The following is a 23,017-nucleotide window of genomic DNA, read 5'->3' on the forward strand; positions in this document are numbered from 1 at the left end:
CACGAAAAGTTGACGAATCTGCACATTAACAATACTATGGATATCCTACGCCCTCCTCCAAGTGTCATTTGGGCTCACTACATTCCCTGAGCGGTTCCAATATGCGACTAACAAGATATTTAGAGGCCAGGTCATGTTTTCAGGTGAAGCAATGCTTTGATAACATACTAATTGCCTCAAGGACGCATGAAGAATAAAGAGCCGATCTCAAAACTGTTCTGACCACTGCTAGAAAAAAAATGGAGCTCTACAAAACGCAACTGAAGTGAAGACGTTTAGCCATTTCATGTCAGGGACATCAGCTGTCTTGAGGGATTAACTGCAGACCATGAAAAAGTTAAATCTACTGAAGCGATGTCGGTTCCACCTAACAAGTGGAACTGCAGTGCAAAGATTCTTAACTATGGTTATCTATCTGACAAAGTGTATTCCTACCTTTTCGAGCAACTTCGAGACCTCTGCGTGAGTCTCTGAAGGCAGAGTTTTTGACGTCCAGGAAATTGAGAACACTGATGTGTTGTGCTGTGCCACGAGGAGGAAGTTGCAGTTTTTGGTAGGAAAGGTGCACTTCGAGGCCCCTCCCCGGAATGAAGATAAAGGCTTTGCTTACATATTTAAATAAAGGCCGGACACACGAATGCGTAGTTACCAGAGAATGAGAGAACATCGAGCGCACATGATACGTAAAAGCCGTCTTGTGTAACTTTAGCGAGTCCCTGAGTCGAGGCCTGGGTTCGTGGACGTGGAGCGGAAATTTACGCAGCTCGACGCGTGTTCGGTGAAGCGCTCCTGGGATTCAACGGGACGCCGTCTCTCGGGCAGCATGCCGTTTCACCATTGAACGCCCATTCTTGTCTTCCGCAGGCTCGGGTATAACAGCATTCATGACAACTCTGCCACTAAGCCTAAAACCAACCTACCGCACTGGAGTACATCAAACACTTTGCATATGTAGGCTGATTGCACAGCACTAGTTAGGAGATAACCTCATTCGCACGTTTCGATGTTTGATAAATATCGACCTGTTTGGGTGAATAACAGGAATAACTGGCAAGAAGGCTGCCGTTGCTCAAGTTGGTCCCCACCCGGGCGCTACACAGTGCAAACGGCAAGTAGAACTCCGTGAACTTAACCATGTTCACTGTAAGTTATGTGCTCAGCTGGTATGCGATGCCATCTGCTCAAAAACTGCAGACTTTTCAAGAACTTGGTCGAGCCACAAGTGCTGACTATATTAAAGATCACAGCCACCTTGAAGAAACAAGACATGCTTCGGCATATATCACACGTGCTGTAAGAATCATTCTACATCCCAGGTAGTCGTGAGCAAAAGTGGTATACAACACTCAGCCAGTAAAAAACAAGGAACTTGTTATGCATCGCGACTTGCGCCCCCTACTATAGGCTCACTATAAAAATATAGGCTCGGCCACTCGTGGCCAACAAAGTCGGTCTTGTCAACCATACAGTTTATTACTATTGCCTAGAGCGAAAGCTGGCGTCACCATTTACGGGGGTTTCGCTGCTTTAAGCATCATTAACCGGCGCGCTTGCTGTATCGTGAATTGCATCCCGTTCGAGTTATACAACGCAGCAACGAATTCAGAGAGCGTTACTGCACATCTACATATATATACCTCGCTCCCCGGTGTCATTGCCTCTCACGAGAAAAGAGTGTTGCTATGGCTTTTACAAGGAAAAAAATTACTCGATACCCGCTCCTTCCGGGTGAACGGTCACTGTCCTATGTACGATGACACCGATTCTTAGGTGTTATAATTGGAAGTAACCTTTCTTGGGCAGCTCAGATTAAAAAACTCCGCGAAAGAATTACCGCAGCATTGCAGGTTTTCAGATTCATGGCGGGAACACGATGGGGCAGCCACTGGCGGTCGATGGTTCTGCTTGAAAATGCCTACGTTGAAGGAGCATTACGCTACTATTTACCGGTGCTGCAAAGATTGTCTCCAACAAGCACGAAGATTCTTGAAGCCGCATGGAACAACTGCTTGCGGGTATGCCTTGGACTCCCAAAGGGATCCTCTGCATCAGGAACACTTGAAGAAGCAGGATGTTTCCCGCTAGATGTGATTTCCGCCCAAAAAACTATGCGCACCCATCCCCAGCATGTCCTCCAAGTGAAGAAGCATTTCTTGCACCGTGTTCACCAAACTCATTGCAACTCTGGCTTTGGCCAAGCTGTACAGTTTCTGCCCCTCCCTACTATTATTCAGCAACGTAATCTACTATCACTGACCTTACCTCCATGGACACTATCGTCTCTAAAGGTGAATATGTATGTTCCTGGCGTGGATGCGAAGAGGCGCATGCCACAAGCAGCACTTTTGCAAGCCGCTCTCGCCTACTTAGTCAAAGAATATACGCAGTACACCCACATATTCACCGACGGTTCAACTGCTCAAGACATTTCATCCTGTGGCCTTTATGTACCCTCAACAAATCGTGTCCTTTCTTCGGCTGCACTGGAAGACATCGTCTACAACAGCTGAGCTCCATGGCATTAAAGAAGCTCTTTCCTATATCCTGCGCCAAACTCCCAGACGATGAGTTATCTTCACTGATTCCAGAGCATTTCTGCAAATCTTGAATAATCTGCTGAAGAAAACCAAAACCAGTCATCATCCTGTTTGCCTCGACATCGGGTATCTACCTCATTTGGCTATTGCCACAGGCCACAGCATAACATTTCAGTGAATACCAGCTCACTGCGGCATTAAAGCCAATGAAAAAGCAGATGAAGCGGCTCGCAAAGGCCACCAACCTCAAATATACATTCGAACATTCTTCACAAAATCTAATGCATCCCAACTGGTTAAAAAATTTGCCTCCGAAACAAAGCATCGACTTTGGAGCTTGCCGATACATCACTACCAATTTCTTTACTCAATTGACCCACATCTAAGATCAATACTTTCTCCACAATTTCATCGCCAACTAGAAACTCTTTATCACCGACTTCGCCTGAACTGATCATATAGAAATGGTTTGCGCTGACGTTTCGGTGAGATGAACAGTCCGCATTGTGACAACTGTGGCTCGATTGAAACTGTGGAACATATCCTACTTGCGTGCCCTGCGTACGCTGACGAGCGTGAGTACTATGAACACAGTATGGAGAAGCTCTCCCCAGTTCCTTTAACAATGGACATTTTTTTAGGTCCCTTAGCCTGCCCTAGGCAACAGAGACTCGCAATAAACTTTTTATTTACGTATTTGAAAGACATTGGACTCCTTGACAAACTCTAAATTCACCTTAATATGTTCCCTCATGCATTTTTCAAGCTGTCAACTCTATAAGCACATTTGTTGGACCATGCATTTCATCATTTCATTTTATACGATTACTTGACGAAGCACCTAACACGTATTTAATGTATCTCCCCCTTCAGTTTTATTATTTTCCTCACCATTCCTTTCAATCTTTCTGTCCCGAATCCCCCCTCCTACACAGAGTAGCACGCCAGCGAAATCTTCGCCGGCAAAATTCTCTGTTTTTCATTAAAGGGTCTCTTTCTCTGTCTCTGTCGTGAATTTTGGTGTCTGTTCTATTTTCATGGTTTGGATGTGCACTTGTTTTTTGTATATGTGTAATTGTTCATTGGCTGTGTGTTTCACGTGTTCAAAATCTAAAAATATCCGTGCGCGGCTAATAAATTGGGTTTTGCCTGGGTCTTCCCAAGTGATTACAGGTCAAGTCAAGTTGAGTCTCGGATCTCTTCACCTGATCGTCTCGGCCAATGTAACCGCGCGGAACCGCAATTTTTGGCCAAAAATAATGAAAAAAAAATTAACATTGTTTTACGATCACTAATGTGCTAAGATTAAATGTTCTGGCTGTATATTGCAACAAACGAACAGAAATGTACGCGAGTAAAATTTGCCTAAAATTGTAGATGGCCACCGCTCCTCTCGCCAAACAATAGCAGACCGTTCAAATAAATTTGTTGCCCTCAACGGGCACTTTTTTTTTCAGCTCAAATACTGTTTAAAAAATATCGCTCAGTCAAACAAAAAGATGTTTTATGGTCATTACAGACAACAGAAACGTTGCTTTATTGTGTTCTCCGCCGCGGTGGCGCAGTGGTTAGCGCGCTCGACTGTTGTCCAAGGATGCAGGACCTAATCCCGGCTGCGGCGGCCGCTTTTCGACGGAGGCTAAAAGCAAGGCGCCCGCGTGCTGCGCGATGCCAGTGCGGGTTAAAGAACCCCATATGGTCTAAATTTCCGGAGCCCTCCTCTACGGTGTCTCTCACAGCCTGAGTCGCTTTGGGACGTTAATGCCCATAAAGCAAACCGGACCAAACATTTCGTGTTTATTGCTGTTGTTGCATTTTCGTCACTATTGTTTTTGAGCATTGTTTCCGCCACAAGAATGCAGCCTGCGCGCCATGTGCCGGTCCTTATTAAATCTTAGCACTGCGCATGCAGACTTTGCAGTGAAAAAAAAATCATGAAATAACAAGGGAGAAGCCTGTTCTGCCTTTGCTTGGGTCGTCATGCGAATGCTTAGTGCGATTGAATTCATGAAGCCGTTTAGCCTCTAAATCTGCTGGTAGCAAACTGTGTGCCGAAGTACCTTGCGTTTCTAAAATATATTTCCCTTCATGCATCATTAGCGACCCCAGTAGCCACTGATGCATGCAATCTTTTCTGACTCACGCTGAAGTGAACGATGCCAATAAGACTGCACAAATAAACCTTTTGTGCCTAACGTTCGCCTTTCCATCCTAACCACAACTGAACCCTTTCCTTAACAGATCCCCTATAACGGCTCCTAAATGCACTTTTTGCTGAAACGGTGAGTCGGTACACATGCGCAAGCAGAAATGGCGTTTTGAAAAGAGGTATTCCACTGAAGCCACACCAGGGCGCCCGAGAAAGACCGACTGTCCTGCACCACCTAGTGCTGCTTGCCCAATGATGCTTTGAGGGTCCATACGATGGCTATCAATGCAACTCCGCCAGCTTTCTGGCAAGATAATTGTAAGAAACTAAGCTCTCAATGTCAGTCGTAGCTTCGTGCCGCGGTGAGTGAGGAGGGCAGAGGCGCAAGAGGGAACTGTAGTAGCATGAGGTGGAAATTGGAGGAAGGGAGTACGCCGATGGGGGGGGGGGGGGGGGGGGGGGGGGTTACAGGCGTCGCACTCAGTATCCACCGGCTCGAGTGTGAAGGCTCTTGGTCAGCGGAAAACCTGGTATCGGAGTTGCTGTCGACGTTGTGAGCGAATAATTACGAGCATATGCTTCTGCAGCATGTGCGAGTTGGAAGATCACATGTATTGCAGGCATTGAAGCGATGTAGATTGCTATCCGAGTTGGCAGCTGCCGACTAGGTGACATCGATGACATCGAGATTCCCATTCCACCTTATCGGTGGAATGGGAATCTAACCCGGGACCATTAGATCCCCATTCAGACATGGAACATTAGGCCACCCAGGGATGTGTGACGTTTGGTTAATTCGGAGTTTTATATACATGCCCTTTTCTTTAAAACAATGTGGTTAGCTTAGGACTGCATGATATGTATGTATGAGATGATGTCTGACGTTAGTATCTGTGAGATAAACATTTGGGGAGACATTTGAGCTGTGCCTTTAAGGGTATCGTGCGACAGCGTTAATGGCTCCCGTTTGCCGTCTTCCATTGAGTGTCATCTTTCGCTCGGGTGCGATTTAATATTTTCTTCATTAGTAATCATCTTACTCGTTCCCTTATTATCCGACGCATACTTCGTAGCGTAGAGTGCTGGAAGACCACCCGGCACAGATTGTTTTATTTATTTATTTTGTAGGATGGGAGTTTATTGGAAGTACCGGGACTAGATCTAAAAGCACGGCAGGAACAGTCCACGTACAAGCATGTCCAGAGCACAGAGCGATAACGATTGCATTGGAGACAGCGCACGGAATCTTCTTCTTTACATCTGCACGTACATTTACACCTTTGCAATTTATTTATTTGTAAATAAATAAATAAATTTGACCATGTCATGTGGTCTCATGACGTCACAGAAGTCGAAGGCCAGTGAGTGTACGGCCTACAATGCCAGCTGACCTGCCAAAGGCGTGTCTGTGGTTCTCCATTTCGCGGATTTCCTGGAGAACATGGCTTTAAAGCTATCATGCTAAGAGAGACATGGATTAAGGGATTAGTGCTTAAACGAGTGGCAAAGTGCACGTGCTCGCATTTGGCCAATAACGTGGTTCTTCGCACCTTGAAAGGCGAGGCTTACAACGGTGAAATGTGCAGCAGAAAAGAAACACGCCATCGTCACCCACGCCCCACACGAGGCCAGGTCGACGAGAAAGGGCGGCGGTCCCGACAGATAGCATGCAGGTGCATAACTGGGAAAGGTTTGAGCTTTAGTTGCTTCATGGTTATGTGGAAAAATGTAGAGCAGGCTTTGACTCCTCATGTGTAGAAACTTGTCTCTTTCAGATTTTTTACATCTGAATATAGCAAAATCGAAATATCTGTAGACTTATGTTCAAATTTCGCGTTACTGAGTATCGTAATCTTCAGCCATTTTTTTTTTCGCGGTGCGCCCACGTACTCTCCTGCGGGGATCAACATATTGGCGCCGCAGCCGGATATTGCGAACTGCTTGATTTCTCCGATCTATCTAATGGCTAGCGATTAATGCGTTGAGACCCGCCTAAGCAACACAGCGGGCTAGTTGGACGCCACAGTGAAGAGAATAGGATTAATTTGGACCAAGTGGGCCCATTTAAAGGGAAACTGGACCACTGCATTCAATATTTTGTTAGGATTAATTTGGACCAAGTGGGCCCATTTAAAGGGAAACTGGACCACTGCATTCAATATTTTGTTGCTATAAAAGTCTACTCTCCGACTGTTATTAACTATGCTGATGGTTGTCGAGCAATAGAACAAAACTGATGCGTGGAAGGTTAGAGACAGGAGACATGCAGAGTGAGTTCACAGATTAAATGCGAGTTCCTGACATTCTAGTCGAACTCAAGAAGGAGAAATAGGCATGGGTAGGACATTTAATGCGAAGGCGTGTTAAGAAACGGTACAGACTGGATCCCAAATGAAGTTAAGCCCAACAAGAGGGGGAAGAAAATTAGAATGCCAGTTAAGAGTACGAAATCTGAAAATCTGAGGGGAGTACGTGGGCGCAGCTTAGAGGAGTGTGACAGAGGCTTTGCCCCTTCAGTGGATGTTTTCAGGCTTATTATGAAGATGTTGTTTGTTCGACTGGAGAAGTTAGATTTATGGCTGAAAAAATTTTGAATCTGAAATTGTTCTCAACGCTTTACTCAAACTCTGGACATCCACAGAAAACAGCTGACTCCCGTAGAAGGAGACTTCCCTCACCACAAACGTTCCGCCGGTATCGTTTACAGAGAAAATGATTCTGCGGTCACCTTTGAGAAGCGAACGCCGGTGTGACCAAGCCTGCCGCTGCGCCAAAAAAGCGGTAGCGAAGGAACGAATACTTAATATTTGCCTTTTCTACTTCATAAAAGCTCTGTCTTCACTCAAGTATATTGCAGGGATCTTTCGATACACGTTAATTTTGCTTTTGTTTTCGCTACCCCTTCGAGATGCGCCGAACTCTCCGCACTCGTGACAAGTTCAATTTTTTTTTTTTTTCATAGAAACAACCGGCGCTCAGGAGCAGAACTTCACAACTGCCGAGCATAAGGTGCGGGCTTGTAGCATGTACGGCGAGAAGGAAGCGGCTATGTAGAATGCTAAAAATTGACGCTACAGTATGGTAATTAGCTGATCGATGGTGGATTTCGTTTCACTGCATGCGATTGTTCATGCCTACCCACGCAGGTTTCTTTGTCAGGGAACAAGTCAGGGCGAGCATGAAGAGAGCTCTCGGCCTGATGTTTAACATGCTGTAAACTCATCCTTTCGCAGTTACTCTATTCGGCTTTACTCAAAACTTCATCAGCGCGGAACATACTCGAGCTTCCAATCGAACTTGTGTTCGATTGGAAGCTCGAGTATGTTCCGCTTTGAATTACGACTCCCTTCCCTGGCCCGGCCTCTGCTTACGTTTTATAATTATACGAATGGAATAATTTAGTTCAATGCAAAAAGTTAAGCGCGCGTTTTGATGAATGCGCGCACATTTGACGGCTGGGCTTAATTTTTGAGCAATATGTGCAATCCAAGACAGATCACAATTTCTGGTTCTGCATTCCACCATGCAGTTCAGTATATGTCATGAAATGTTCCCAGAATCTATCGTCGTCATCTCTTGCTCAGTTGAAGACCATATCAATGTATGTGCCTCTTTCGTTGGCTCGAGAGCATAGAAACTGCGAACTTACTGATACCTCCGAAAAAAGAGACCAACAAAACAGTAACTGACACGCATAACGTGCGTAATGCCCTGGCGCTCTCGAAGAGCGGCTCAAGCAGACCTTAGTCGAAGGCCTGGGAGAGAAAATAAGCTGAGGGAAATTCCTATAAGCTCATTAATCTTGTTTGTATCGAGAGATGGGAAGAAAGCTGTACGCTCTACATTGAAAGTAGCGTATAAGAGTTGAGTTTGGAAGCAGATTATCAAGTTGTTACACGTCAGGCCATACTTGAAAGGAAAACAATTTTTCCATTTCCGGGAGCCTCCAGCGTTCTTTTATATTTACAGAACTGAACTTAAAGAGAAATGAATTCATTTCGGCAATGTCGAGCCATCTGTGGCGCTTCTGAAAGAACTTTAACAAATAAACTGAAGTAAGTCCGATATATTACCAAAGGCCAGCGTCATTAATGATATTTCTGAACCCTGCTCACTGCTTGTGCAGCTGCGGCTTACAAAAGTGCAGCCGTAGATAAATGGAAGCAGTGTAGACACAGTCCAGTTAAGAACCAACAAAACAAGTTAAATAGCATGAAGGGAGTATACGTTAGCAGTTGGTTGCAGCCGTAAGGAAGTATAGAGCAGATCTAGGTCGTAAGTCCTATCAGCGTCGACATGAAGCCAGCTAGACAGTATATTGCTACGCACTGCCTATGTACATTAAGGGTGAGTAGAGTCAAGCAATTATTTCTGGATATGTAAGCACTTTCGTCAGGTTGAGTCACCTTCTTGCAGCCCCAAAAAGAATAAAACAACACTCGGGATGTCGCATACAGAAATGTCAAATTTAAAAAACGGCTTGACAATAACCACAACCAAAATTGATATTGGATGATCAATGTCTAATAATAACGCTTTACAATGCACTTAAAGCAAGCAATGAGACGCGAACAAAAAAATTACGGAATAACTCAGAAACCCGACTTTTGGCCCCTGGATATGATATAGAAACAATGTTGATTATCACCCCTCAATTACAGTCCAAGCGCCTTTGAAATTAAACGCTGCCGCTCTAATATTGAGCTTAACGTCTCTTAGACACTCTCATTTTGACGTTCGTGATTCAATTACTTTGTTTCGTTGAAATTTTTTTCTATACAGTATACTGGCAGCTCATAGGGAAAACATTTTTAAGGGAAAATGCCAACAAACTGACGTTAACTAAATAAAGTATGCTCGTCATAGGCGTACCAACAGATGGAAAATCACATGTGCTAGTAGAACTGTTTAAGAAAAAATGTTAGAGCGTTTCACAAAAAGTACCTTATAGCAACAATAACTTGGCTGAGTGTAAGGAAACTTTCAGGTGTGCCTTCTACGTGTCCTGTATTCTTGTGTAGACAATGTTTAAGCCTGCGAATGTTTCTAGCAAATATTCTTTACATTTACTATGCGTACAATAACGTTCCAGTAAAGAAGAGCTATACTGGAAATGAGCAACAGCAATTTAAGGCAGTATGGGATGAACTTTATGTGGGAGTGATAGAGTACGTTCGAAATGGCCTTTCAAGATTTTTGCATGACTTTATATAGCTTGTAGCATTATTGTCAGTGGTATTACCTATACAACAGCCAATACCTTAATGTGGACGCGAAAAGTAAAATGCATAAATAAAACACAGCCATTTCTCATTAATAGGTATCAGTTAATATGTATGACTTGTCCTACGTACACTCGTTTTTTTTTTTTTTTTTCATTTTTTTTTTTTGGGGGGGGGGGGGGGGTACCCACCTTTTTAAACATGTTACCCTTGGTTAACCTGATATCTGGTTGCCCGCGCAATGAGCCGACCAAAAACGCACAGGTCACGTAAGGGCTATATACTTTTATCGCATTATTATGAAAAAAAAAGCAGAAAACATGATTCCGACTGCACGAGCCAGCTATTCCTCGTAATCTGAGTGCAAGGCATCAGCGAACTGCACTAAAGAGAATGGATATGATTGAGTGACTAGTTAAACCCTCTTTTTTTTTCTTTTTTTTTTTTCTGGTTTCATGCGTAACAGCGCCAAAGGGACCCTATCGCATAAATGGCTCTGAACAAAACTCATTCTGTAACTTGCATTACACTAGTAAAGCCGAAGGCTGGGTTAGTTGACTTGTGATTGATGAAGCAGCAGCGTGCTTAATGTAGACACACAGGAAGAAAAGAAAAGCCCTTGATCCTGCTTCCTGTCTGTGTGCATTTCTGGTAGATGGTAAAGGTTGTAGTACAATGTACGTCCTCGTGCAGTACGGTGTAGGCAACCATCACGGGGCTCATCGTTCGGAGTTTCAGGCCACTCAACTTTCAGGACAAAGGTACTGATGGCATGGGTAATGCATTTTGAGCGCCCGAAGTTTCTTTTCTACTTACATTTCTCTGCCCACCACTATATGCATACAAGCAGACCTTAATCATAAACAGTGCGGGGATTATACACGACAGGCTGTGACTTTCAAATGCGCTTTTCGCCTACGGCCTTCTTTGCCCTTTTAGTCCTCCTTCACTTTTATATCCGCTCAACCCTTTTTCGCGAGTGCAGAGTTGCTAATCGACTTTCGTTTTCTAGGTAACCTGACCGCCTTTCTTTATCCTCCTCCACCTGTCTTTATGCAATTTTTTTTAACGTGTTGGAGGTAGTCACCCCAGGTCGGAAAATAATTGTTTGATGGCGTCGGTGGCGTCGACCGTTCGAGTCCTCGCAGCCTGGAATATCACGAGCGTGCCCCTGCGTGGTGTCGGAGGGTTGTAAGATGTCACGAGACCAGATAACATGGTCGAGGTGAAGGAGCTGCTAACTCAGGCAACTCATATGGAATAAAGAGATAGTAATCTAACACTTACGAAATCCTCTTACATTTGAAAATGCACGCACTATTCTAAGACACCGCTTTCGACAGCATGTACCTGATACGGGAATGCAAGTGCCCTCAGATATGTAGCAGAGCAATTCTGCGCAGCATTCCAAGGTAGTTGAAACCAAGCAGGTACTAAGATGTGATTTTTCCAAAGGGACTACCATCCATCGAAATGCGTCCTCGATTTCTGATTTGAAAACTTCCAACGGGCAAAGCTGCAGAGCCACATTTGAACTGTCTCCCAAATTCCGTCCTCCTAGTGCTTCGCACCTATCCCCATTACAGCCTTAATTCTCCGCGTTATGACGTGAGGGAAAGATGAAGGAGTATTCTTTTTATTTTTGCGAATAAACATATTCATCAGCCCAGCCCTATTTCCTAAGAAAAAAAGATCTTTACTACGGAAGTGTTTTCCAAAAACAGAGACGTCTACCAAGGCCGAGAAGGCCCCCGTTCTAGGCGGCGAAAACATCAAATTTCATTATACTGGTCGGCGTCTCTGTTTTTCGAAATCTATCTCCTCGGCCAGACGAGATTCCGTCACACTCTCGACTTCAGTACGGGAGTACTCGCCTCTGAGTGAAAGAAACAGGCGAAATGCTGTGATGTGCAGAAAATCACAAAGCACCTTTGCGCATTGACAACGACGGCAACTGCCCGTGATCTGGGCCGCCATGTAAGCGGCTGTCAAAGAAGCCCGGTCAAGCAGGACGGAGGATGCTAAAAATGCGCCCTGCTGTCATAGGAATTTGCTATTCCTATCACAACAAAAAAAGAAAAAAAAAGAACAAGTTACAGGTATAAGATGGAGAAACGAATATTTTACACTTTACAGCTTTCAAGATAAAACGTTTCGCACCACTTCAGCGGCTTAAGGATTATTACTTAGCTGAATAGTAAGAGTGCTGAGATGGCTTTGGATTGTTTTGACTACTATTCCCGTGAAGCATTGCACTTTGAAATCCGTGTCACGTTACAGACAATATTGTGCATAGGTATATACCACCTAACAAACAATGCGCGATCTTTTAGAAAGTTATATAATGTGTTACGTCTGACGAGTGGTAGGGCATTGCTAGAACTCTAGGTTTGCCGGTAGCCTGTCCGTAGACCTTTAAGAAGACGGTAATTTGAAGAAAATGAAAGGTCAAAGCAGTTCGTTCCCAAGGCTTCAATTTAGTTCTTTTAATTAAACCTAACCTGCCAGAAACGGTCATAAAAAGGTTCACCCTGCTGATAATCGCTTGATGAGGTCTTTCTACTTAGCTGAAAAATTACCAGGCGAGTCAAAAAACTCTGAGCCCTCCTTCTGATTTTAGGGAGGCGAGAGTGTCAAGTTTCAGCTTCTGCCTTACGCGAGCCATATAATGAATGATACTGTCACTTTTATTCTCGTTATACAGAACATTATTCTGGCAATGCAAAGGTTACGTAGTAATAGGTTTGCTACCTTTCGGAAATGAGTAATCGCCCTGGCAAGAAAAAGAGCGGCGTTGAGGAATTTGGCGCGCCAGAAGATCACAAGGCGTACATGCCGTATAGCACGTCGCCGGCGGCCTGACCCCTCTAGCGGGAGCTAATCTCATTACCGTACATCTTTGTCAGAAACACAAAGAACCAGTAAAAAAAGAAAAAAATATCAGGAAGATGAGAAGAAGGAGAACTCGGAATACTTTGAAGCTGAAAGTGGGCTCATTCGGAGCAGGGCGTCCATTAGGCGAATCTTCAGCGTACATGCTGTGGTATTATAGGCCTCCTAAAAGACGATGTCACGAAGCTCTTCAGTCCTTTCTAAAAAAGAAAAAAAGACAGGAAAATGCGCGGTGAGATGGGGCGCTTTCGTTTCTTGAGGCACAATGGGTCGCCTTTTTTTTTTTTTTCTGCGTGCGCGCTTTCCATCGTGCGCTGCCTTCATTCATTCCGTTTTCTCGTTTTGCTGCGTTTTCCGCCGTAATGTAGGCAGAAGAAAGTAACGACCTACGCTTATATAGTAAGAAGCCACTTTGGTGTGGCCGAAGCAACGACCGCAACTGATGAATTTTTAACGCTTGACCATTACCGTTCTCCAGAGCTGTCGGAGCCTGGTCCGGACCTCATGGCCACAAAATGACACTCCGAACTTTAAATGACAAGTAGTTCCTACTGCTCGTCAGTTCGAAATGGATTCCCAGCACTCCGTGCCATCAGGACCGGCTGTATGCCACGAGGCCCCCACTAAGTCCTGGACCCTCGTAAGGGCTGCCGGTGTCAGCGAGGGTGTCTTTAAGGTGGCGCGTATCGCAACCATTCCCTCAGGGTGTCTTCTGGCTGACAGCTGGGTACTGCTTTCTCGGCTTCTCTTTACGCATGCCGCGAAGGTAAAGGGCCTAGGTGATATTCAAGAATGGATGTGTGCCTCAAATTTCTAGGGCTCTTTAGCCTGGTAGAAGGAAGTGACCACGGTAGGATCCGCATGCTATTACCGTCTAGGTTTGCCCTCTACCTTGTTGCACAGATTGCTTGCAGAGTGAGTAGTCCACTTTCGCTCATGCGTCTGTCCCATATGACTGTATTTGGAATTGAAGAGAAATAAAGTTTCCCCTCAGAGAATATCGCATGCGCTCTGCTTAGCATGACACTTTTCAGCACAGTCGTTCGCGGCTCTGTCATCTCGGTGCCCTGACATTCCGGTACGAGGGCATTTCGAGGCAATGGTGATAATTTTCTTTTTCAAAAGAGACTTCCGCTTTCGGGTCTTTCCCGATAACTTTCAATCCTCGCATCGCTCTGCTTTTACTTTAATTGTTCCTGTTTTCATTTTCTACACCATTACACACACAGTAATTATTTTTTACAAAATTGTAATGTTGAATTTTTTGTCATCAAAGTGTTAGGAGCATAGGAGCATAGGAGCATATTGGTTTAAGTAATTTCTCAGTCAATGGCATGCGGGCATCACAAACGAGAGTCTTCTCGTGTACGTAAACGCCGCGGTCTTCGTGCAGCCAAAGCCACCACCAAGCAACAGCGAAAGTATGCAAGCGGCAGAAGCTCTTTTATACTTTTGTTCACCGGCTTGTGGTTCTGCGCGGCTCTATTTGAGTGTAAACATTCCTTCACAAACAGTTGCGGCTGGTGCCATTTCTTTCCCTGACTGTGCCGAATTCGAGCGCTGCAGAGATGCTGGAAACCTGCTCTGAACCACTAAATGTCTTACAACGTCACTCAGCGCACGCTACAGCAGCAAAGAAGGTAGAAATAAAAACACCAAGGGATGAAAAAGCATACATAAACAATTTAGACAGCAGAGAGCCGCGAACGACAAAGCTGCGCACATCAGAGCAAAACAGAACAAAAACGATAGGAGCAAAAAGAACGCAAAAACAAAAAGACACCATGCGGCAAAAAAGCGCAGGAAAGAACAGCACTCTATTAAAGCAGCACACGAAAACAGGAATACAATAAAAAAATAGCGCAGAGCAGTACCATGCAGCGCTGTGAAGAGGTTACTTGCATGCAATTGTATGTGTGCATTAAGTATGCAATTTTCTACCATCCCGTGGGCCCCAAACGCTGCTCTTTTTCTCTGCAAGTTTAGGTAGCCAAAATAAGGCCCATGACAAGCGTCACGTGTGTAACGAATAATTTCATGAAGTTGGTAAACCAGAGGTCTGTACCAAACTTTTTTTTCGTCCACAGCATAAAAAAATGATTAAAGTTACAGGACTGCACTGACGTCTGCTTAAGGTCGGAAATGGCGAAAGCCACTTCCCACATGTTTACACTTATTGCATCGTCATTCTCATCCCTACCACCACCACCATCACCACCACCGCCCCAATAATAATAATAATAATAATAATAATAATAATAATAATAATAATAATAATAATAATAATAATAATAATAATAATAATAATAATAATAATAATAATAATAATAATAATAATAATAATAATAATAATAATAATAATAATAATAATAATAATCACCACCACCACCATCATCACTGTCGCTGCTATTGTCCTTATCAACAAAATTCATTGTCATTGGCATCACTACTATTATCATTATCACTAAATGCATCGTCATTGTCATCTCTACTGTCATCCTCACGCTAGATAAGCAGAATGACGGTGGTTTTCTCACGAGCACGCCATGGCTTAGCTGCTAGCGATCGGACGGATAATGGTTCAATTCCCGGCGGAGACAAATTTTCATTCTTTAAGTGTTAGTTCCGGCAAACATTTCGTGCGAACACTTCAACAGCCCATGAGCCAAAAGAAACTTTCGCCTTAGAAAGGAAGGGTTGAGAATATTCCTTGCTTTCAAACAATCAGCGCGTGTCCTTGCAATAATGAAACTGCTACAAACATTAAATGCACGCATGTATTCAGTACAAAACCAATCGATTTGATTCGCCTCTCAGGTCACTTCAGATTTTGTCGTTTACGTACATGATCTTGATCTTATTCAGTGGCCGAGAAAAGAGTTTAGAAGTTCGCGAAGAAGGCGGATTTACCCACGCCTGTTTTAAGGACAGACACATGAAGAAAATTCCAAATGTTAGCCTGGGTACTTGTCCTGTCCAAACAGAATGAAGAAAGATATTTTAGAGTGTTTCAAGTGGAACACTGTAACATTCATATAAGCCCGAGTGTGCTCAGCCTATAGAGTTCTCTTTATCTCCGCTTTTTACAGAGACTGTCCTGTGGCGAGACAAACCTTCTTTGTCGGTGAAGGCTTTGAGTGGCTTTTGCGAAACCTTACTTCGTCTGCATTGGCGTCGGTATTCGGCTCAGTTGCCTGGCGACGACAAAGATCGTGAGGCAACTGCTGGCTGCACGCGTGGGTGTCCTCTGTGTAGTGTGCCCAGAAAGCCACCCTCCAACACGTTTCGCCGTTTTGACGACCGGGGGCTGCCGGAAGTAAAGCTCCTTATTCTTCAAAGAACAGCGGGCGAAGGGGCAAGAAGGGTGCGGAAAAAATATAGTCGAAGAAAAGGCAGATGGTGAAAGAACCGGTAAGCATAGGCGGCCACACCCCAATATCCCTCTTGAGCAAAACGGAACATGAGAGCTGCTACGTCTTCTGCTCTTGCTGCCGCCCTAGAACACACCCTTTCTCTTTTATTTTATTTTTCTTGTTTCGGACCAAGAATACTTTGTCGGCCATAGCTTTTCATCTCCCTCCTGTCTCCTTCCCTTCAAAGAGAAGCCAGATAGTATTGCTGCCTGCATTTGATTTCTTGTTGCAATTGATTTCCTGGTCTTACGCCTTTGCTGTTGCAAAGCCAGTAATCCAAGGGCATCGGCCTGCACTGCTGTCACCCAGTCCTACAAAGCGTCAGTTGCGACTGTGTAAATTCACAACCAACCATCTGCGGTGGCCCGTTGCTTAAACCTTTTTGAATTGATTTTCATGGTCTGCCGGGCTGCTTCTTTGGTCCAAACATCGAATAATCATCGACTGGCACGCGCTTCGGTAATGTGTGGGTAGGTGGGTGGTTGCTGAGGTGCGTGTGTGGTGTGTTTTTGTGTGGGGGGCAGGGAATGAATAGGGGGGGGGGGGGGAGGGGGGGCCGATTACAGCACTAGGCTACATCTGGACATCACAAGTTTGAATCGATTTGCGGGCGTATATTTAAATTCAAATTTATCAGCCATACATGCGCCTTCCGCTGCAGGACAAACGCGAATCGAACTTGAAATATCCTGATAATCATTGCTTTCTTCCCCTAGAAAAATAATTAGAATGAATATTTGTCGGTGTCTACTAAAATTGCAGCGGTGGCGTAGCGGTAGAACATCCGCCTCGCATGCAAGAACACCGGGGTTCAAATCCCGGTGCCGCGCAATTCTCCACCGGATGAAAAAAAAAAAAAAATCCGCGTGTCGATGGAATTGTATAAACAGGTTTGGGGTGCGACCTGATGCCGGTGAACACCTCCGGCAACGCACTCCCTCACCAGAACAGGAGTTGGCCACCCTGGTGCAGTAATTGGCCGCAACCTCCTATGATAAGCTCCATAAAACCCCGGCCCTCAGTCACCAGCGGCTGCGGAACAACTGACCACGGCGGCGGTCAGACCTGTGACGCAGCAGGGGGTGCTAAGAAAGCCTGGCTCCGCTGGACAGGCCGCCATTGGAAACTGACCCAGGCAACGTTTAATGCTAGAACCCTAGCTAGTGAAGCTAGTTTAGCAGTGCTGTTAGAGGAACTAGAGGGCACGAAATGGGATGTCATAGGGCTTAGTGAGGTTAGGAGGCCGAATGAGGCATATACTGTACTGAAGGATGGGCATGTACTCTGTTATCGAGGTTTACCAGAGAGGCGACAACTAGGAGTAGGTTTCCTTGTCAATAAGTATATAGCGGGTAATATAGATGAATTCTATAGTATTAATGAGAGGGTTGCAGGCATCGTAATTAGGCTTAATAAGCGGTATAAACTGAAGGTTGTACAGGCCTATGCACCTACATGTAGTTATGATGACCAGGCAGTTGAAAGCTTCTATGAAGATGTAGAGTCGGCAATGCGAAAAGTAAAGACGCAGTATACTGTACTAATGGGCGACTTCAATTCCAAGGTAGGGAAAAAACAGGCAGGAGACAAGACAGTAGGTGACTATGGCATTGGTTCTAGGAATAGCAGGGGGGGGGGGGGGGGGGGGGGGGGAGTTACTAGTGGAGTTTGCAGAGCGCAATAACTTACGAATCCTGAATACCTTCTTCAGCAAACGGAAGAACCGGAAATGGACATGGAAAAGTCCTAACGGAGAGACTAAAAATGAAATCGACTTCATAATGTGTTCAACCCCGGCCATTATGCAAGATGTAGAGGTAATCGGGAAAGTGCGATGCAGTGACCACAGGATGGTGAGGTCTCGAATTAGCCTAAATCTGAAGAAGGAACGCAACAGATTAGTAAGAAAGAAACCCATAAACGAATTAGCGGTGAGGGGGAGGGCAGAAGAGTTCAGGATCTCGCTACAGAATAGGTTTTCAGCTCTAACTGAGGATGGCGACATTACCCTAGAGGCAAGGAACAATAATTTCAGAGATATCATTACTGAGTGCGCGGTAGAAGTAGGCGGTAGGATAGTTAGAGAGGATACCGGCAAGCTGTCTAAGGAGACGAAAGATTTGATTAAGAAACGCCAGAGTATGAAAGCTTCCAATCCAACAGACCAGATCGAATTGGCCGAGATATCAAAGCTAATCAATAAGCGCAAGGTGGCCGATATAAGGAAGTATAACATGGAGAAAATTGAGCATACTGTAAAGAACGGGGGAAACCTTAAAGCGGTAAAGAAGAAATTGGGCATAGGCAAAAACCAGATGTATGCGATAAGGGACAAGGCGGGCAACGTCATCACTAATATGGAAAAGATAGTCAAAGTAGCCGAGGAGTTCTATACAGATCTCTACAGTACACAAAGTAGTCAGGACCGTAATGAGATTGGCGGTAGGGAAAAACAGTCACAAGTTCCACCAGTGACGAAGGACGAGGTCAAGAAAGCACTAGAAACTATGAAAAGGGGGAAATCAGCTGGAGAGGATCAGATAACTACAGATTTGCTGAAGGACGGGGGGGATATCGTGCTAGAAAAACTGGCCACCCTGTATACGCAGTGCCTGGTGTCATCGACGGTACCGGAACCATGGAAGAATGCAAACATTATCCTCATTCACAAGAAAGGGGACTCTAAGGACCTTAAAAATTACAGACCAATCAGCTTACTGTCTGTTACGTATAAGGTATTTACTAAGGTAATCGCTAATAGAATCAGGACAACCTTAGACAGCAATCAAGCAAAGGATCAAGCAGGGTTTCGGAAACGGTACTCTACTATCGATCATATCCATACCATCAATCAGGTGATAGAAAAATGCTCGGAATATAACCAGCCCTTATACATAGCATTCATTGATTACGAAAAAGCATTCGACTCAGTTGAAACCTCGGCGGTGATGCAGGCATTGCGAAATCAGGGGATAGACGAGCCGTACGTGAAAGTGCTGGAAGATATATATAGTGGCTGCACAGCAACCATAGTTCTGCATAAAGAAAGTAACAAAATTCCCATAAAGAAAGGTGTTAGGCAAGGAGACGCAATCTCCCCAGTACTATTCACAGCTTGTTTAGAGGAAGTATTCAGAGACTTGGAATGGGAGCAGTTAGGGATAAGGGTAGATGGAAAACACCTGAGTAATCTGCGATTTGCTGATGACATTGCCTTGCTAAGCAACTCGGGGGATGAACTGCAAATAATGATTGATGACCTAGACAGGAAAAGTAGAAAGGTAGGCTTGAAAATCAATATGCAGAAGACTAAGGTAATGTTCAACAGCCTCGGGAAGGAACAGCAGTTTACATTAGGTAGCGAAATACTGGAAGTAGTAGGCGAATATGTCTACTTAGGACAGGTAGTAACCGCAGATCCGGACCACGAAAAGGAAATAACAAGAAGAATACGATTGGGATGGGGCGCATTTGGCAAGCACTCGCAGATTATGACTAGCAGCTTACCGGTATCGCTCAAGAGGAAAGTATACAACAGTTGCATCTTGCCTGTACTCACCTATGGGGCTGAAACGTGGAGGCTAACCAAGAGAGTTCTACTTAAGTTGAGGACAACCCAGAGGGCTATGGAACGAAAAATGGTAGGGGTAACATTAAGAGATAGAAAGCGTGCAGAGTGGGTCAGAGAAATGACTCCAGTTACCGACATTCTAGTAGAAATTAAGAAGAAGAAATGGACATGGGCAGGACATGTAGTGCGAAGAGAGGATAACCGATGGTCGCTGAGGGTAACAAACTGGATTCCAAGGGAAGGAAAGCGTAGCAGGGGGCGGCAGAAAGTTAGGTGGGCGGATGAGATTAAAAAGTTCGCAGGGGTCAAGTGGATGCAGCTAGCACAGAACCGGGTTAAGTGGAGAAATATGGGAGAGGCCTTCGCCCTGCAGTGGGTTTAATCAGGCTGATGATGATGATGATGATGACTTAAGGGAGGCGATCCTTGGACAGCATGATTATCATATATGCGATAAAGGACGCTCTTCTCTGTAATCCTTTCAACGACTATGAGATCATGTCAGGAGAAAAAAATCATTACGGACGTTCTTTTTATATCGACAGTCATTTATTGCATGGATAAGGTTTAATAATGGAATTTCACACTCACGCGTGCTGCGTAGCGAAGAATGAGATATGTGCTGTTTTTGTGCAGCTGATTAAAGTTTTGCAACTGCGTTTGGCGGCAATATACATGACTGATCCTGAATGTTATAGGGCGCATTACAAAACAGCCATTTTATTCTGAAACTGTACATGTATGATAGGAACACAAAGAAGACAAGGAGCTATGAAACGCGCTTATAAGCGAAGTCGAAGTATACATGAAGCAGGAAAGATGGCGGAGACTATACTTTCTCGATGGGCGGCGCGCGTGGCATTCGGCTGCCCCTTAAAAAATGAGACAGTAAAAGGAAAAGAAAAAACTTCCAAATTTTGTGCGTAAGGGTACAGAGGAACGTGAGTGGTCCGCGGAGGCGCAAACGGCTGTTAACGTGACCATCAGCGACCGGATATGCGTTCCGCATTTGGCGAATCAAGACAGCACTGGACCCCACCTGTATTATGAGATCCTCTGGATAGACGCTGTTGCTAGCCACGAATTTAGGAGACCTCCTCTTAATTAACCTGTTTCCAAAGATCACTTGTGCGATTTTACTTTTCATGGTACCTGAATGTTGCAAGTTTCGGAAGCTAGAGAGGAGATTTTTAACACCAAATTCAAGACAACGCTGCTCAATAAGACTTTATGCGCTACAAGTATTCAGATTTGTTCGTGTCTGAACTATTTTAAAGTATGAAAAGGGACATTGAATATCTTGTTACTTAACTGAACTCAAGTTTGAAGCAAGAGTATTATTTTGCAACAAATTAAAGGGGATAAAACGCCAGTCTCTGCGGGATGCCAAAAGTGCTTTTTGGGCATGTCCAAGTCAGGATAGCAATGGGGCAGACATAGAGGAAGGCCGCCGTAACGATGCCGTTTGAGCACCTTTCACTGAGCACAATTAGCTACAAAAACAAGTATTTGAGATTCTGCACAACTTGCCAACTGTAGGATTTTCTGTGCTAAGAGTCTGAATGCCATCGTGACTTTTTAAGCCTTTGATTGTATTCGGCGGCGCCACCTGAACCGCCTCGCACGTGCTGAGGAGTTAATGAGCAAGCACATATATTATGTGAAAGGGTCATTGCATATTTATTGAGAGATAAGTTTTTGCCATATATACGAAGAGTCAAGGTACGTCCTGACAGCTTACCGCTGGTGTTGAACTTGAAATGCCCAACAGTGTTGACATCAGCATTTAAGTCGGACACGTCGAAGGAGCGTTTTGCAGTAACGGTACTTGGCCGTCATCCTTCTTCTCTAAAACAGCTTTTATGTTCGATTGTGTGCAATTCCTAGCATCGCTGAAGCAAGTCTACCTAGTGCCGGAGGCAGGCAGACCATTTTTAAAGCAGGAGTTTGAAGACCCCGCCTTCTATAGAACAGGTCCGTGAGCCATGTGCATGGTCCCCCGCCCCTCAACCCCCCCCCCCCCCCCCCCCCCCCCAAGGAGGGCTCCCGCTGGCAATCTTCGAGCCTTGCTTTCGACGCCCATATCTGCCCTCGCTTCGTGCTAATAACATGCTGCCCCCGCGATTGACAGATTGCTCATGCTCAATACCGCTACCCGCGCAAGCGCTAAATACAAATGGAAAAGAGCGCGCGCAGTTTTAAACACTAAGAAGGGCCGCGGGATTGGAGGAAACTGCAGGTCTAACAGAAGTTAAACTTGGCACCACGACAGCGAAGAACATACATACGAGCCGTCAAAATAATAATGATAATGACTCTCAGCGACTCTCTATGACGCCAGTGTTTCGAATAGCCGTTTCTATTGCCGGAAACAGCCTCGAGCATCGCAGAATTGCGCTTGCGTTATCGATGTAGCATCTAACCTACTCTTTTGAACACGAGTCTATATATAAGCCTATATATAGACACCAGATCTTTCATTATTTCAAAACATGCGGCATCTTGGTCAGTTAGTGAAGTTGTCATCTCGCGCCTATTTGTGTGGAAGCTAGAACAAACAAATCATCTCGTAAATAAATATAAAACTTCTTTGAAACCGTATTAGTGCCAATTTTGGTACGACAGAAGGTACGTATGTTGCAGTGAGAGAATTTAGTCTTTTCCATATCTCATCTGACCTTTGATCATTCAGTGTGAATTATTGCGTGTTTTCAGGCAGTTATTTGTATTTTAAGTGCGGCACACCAATTCTTGAATGCTTCCACTACAGAAGCAACGATGTTTACATCCATTACAAACAAACAACTAAACCATTGCTTCCTCTGCTTCCTCTACCGTGTTCATTGCATGCAGAGGCGATAAAATTGTCCAGCTTCCCGTAGGACATATGAGCTTTTCTGGCTCCTTTAAAAACTTCATTATTTTTTTTCATATATGCTAATGAAACGATTCAAAGGCCAATCGTCTCTGAAAGGGCTTGACGTGTGAGAGTAAGTTTTTGCCGGAGAGATACAAAGCAATGTTAAAGACTGAGGCAGAATTGTGCAGGTTTAAGCTGTTTTCAAATATATGTGTCACAGCGCACTAAAGCAAAGGGGTTTCAAGTTTTGCATCAATCAAGAGCTGACTGTTCCATTAGCAAGATCTGAAAAAAAGTTTATTCCTCAATCCGCGTTCAAACCATGCCAATCGTGGTGGCCACAAGCAATAGAATGCATCCAGTTTCTAAGCAC

The sequence above is a fragment of the Amblyomma maculatum genome, chromosome 1, assembly GCF_055883805.1.
Source record: "Amblyomma maculatum isolate TAMU_Amacu chromosome 1, ASM5588380v1, whole genome shotgun sequence".
NCBI lineage: Eukaryota > Metazoa > Arthropoda > Arachnida > Ixodida > Ixodidae > Amblyomma > Amblyomma maculatum.